We start from the raw sequence: 2066 nt of genomic DNA on the forward strand, positions 1-2066 counted from the left end.
ACAACAGACACAGCAGAATGGAGCACAAGAGCAGCAACCTACAACTGAAAGAAACACAGCATTTAAACAAATAAATGCTGATAAACACCACACATTAATTCTGCATGTAAGAAGAGGTATTAAGAAAAGATAATACTTTCTAGAATGATGAAATGTGTGCATTGTAGCCTGCCCCCTTCATTATTAAGGCCTGAAACTGAGAGCATTCCCCTTCTGTATCTCCATCCCTTATTAGGTGATCCACCTAGTTAAGATTCCTTAAGGGTAATTCAACCTCAACCATGACATTTGACCTCCTCCATCATTTTCCCCCTTTCCCTGTTGCTAGCAGTGAACTGGAGCCTACCTACTATTCAGTCTGCTCCATAATTGCTCCCTAAGCCACAGAAAGCAATGGAAGCAACTCCAGTTACTACGGGGGTTGCTGCCTTGGCTGTGTGGGCAATTGCAGCAGTCACACAGACCAATTTTAAATGGATTATTGGCAGGATATATAAAGATTATCCTGTCAAAAATCAACAGAAGTTACATTTATATTATTTACCCAAGGAGAAAGGTCATCATTTTGTATCTCCTTCAGCTTGTGTGCTTTCAACTTTAACGTAACCTGGAAAAAGCTAACGTGGTGCTTAATCAAGAAGGGAAGTAGGATATATTTATCCTCTGAAACCTACTATTCTTTTAGGTGCACTCAGTGGCATTGCTATCTCTTCTAATTTATTTTCACAGAGTAGCAGACATAAGCAGAATTATAATTCTGACTTTCATAATGGCTCATCTTGCTAACAAATGATATACCTCTTTCACTTTCTTGCAAACAAAGGGGATGGAGCAGGGATTCTTCCCAGGTTATGTGGTCATAATATTTTAAATCAGGTTCTTTCTTGAGCAGACCCTGAGCCAAGGATGGATACAAGTGATTTATTAAGGATGTGTGATCCGAATAGACCAGTGAAGGTTAGGAGGAGCAGGACTAGGAAGGGGGCCAAGGCAGGAGAGGGTGTGTTTCAGGGAGGAAGTTCTAGGCCCAACCTGAACTTGAGGGAGCTGGAGAGCAGAAATTACACCTCACAGTTTCTGAGCTTTTGTTTTCTCCCACATTACTCAGTTTTTGGTTGCAGGATGGATGTCCAAAAGGAAAGAAGAGGGACTTTCCCAGGCTCCCTGAGCTCTTCATTCTGGTTTCACAGGCAATCCTCTGAAGGTAACAGGAACGAGTTATGAGCGGTGACAAACTGGGAAGCTGGGAGATGGAGCCAAAGGCATCTAGGCAGGGCACCACCATATCTGCTAGAAAGGGTATTCATGTTGTCATTTTAACCTGGATCAGAAAGATTCCCTTCTCTCATCACGGCCTATGATCCATATCCTATTTATAATCTTTCGAGGATCCCCATTTTTGAGATCTTCTACTTGACAGCCTCTAAACTCCAAGTCTTTCTGCCACAATGAACCATCTCTGATCCTGCAGCATGTACAGCATAAAGCTTTTTTTTTTATCAGCCTGTATTAAAGGCCACCAGCAAAGACATCCTCCAATCAAGGGTGAAGGGCTAGTTGTAAAACCTGAGGATGAAAGCTCTTCAGGTATTTTACTGGATGAAGGGCTGAGGGGGAAGAAGAAGATTGAGTTCTTGGAGATATGTCCATAGTCTACAAATTGGCCTTGGGCCAGGTGCACCACACCTGTGTACTGTTGCATTTGGAGAGCATCCAGATAGCTTCATGAAGGTCTCACAGGGACTTCTCTGTACGACCCTCAAAGCCTTAGCTTAGGGCCTGTTTGGTTCAGGCTCAGGAGAGAAGATGGGACAGAAGGTGGAGTGAGTCTTCCTTCCTCACCACCAAGAACCATGGTTCTGTCATGAATGGAAAAGATCAAGGGATGTTGGCTTCTGGGACACAGTTTGACATTTCTTGTCCATGTGGTACTCTTTGTTTTTTTAAATAGTGGGTCAAATTATAAAAACCAAATTATATAATTTTTTACTTACTAGGCAGAAAGATCATCCTGACCTGCCTTATTTCTCATATGAAAATGCTTAAAGGAAGGTTTTGGTTATTGT

The sequence above is a fragment of the Miniopterus natalensis genome, chromosome 10, assembly GCF_054644295.1.
Source record: "Miniopterus natalensis isolate mMinNat1 chromosome 10, mMinNat1.hap1, whole genome shotgun sequence".
In the NCBI taxonomy this organism is placed as follows: domain Eukaryota; kingdom Metazoa; phylum Chordata; class Mammalia; order Chiroptera; family Miniopteridae; genus Miniopterus; species Miniopterus natalensis.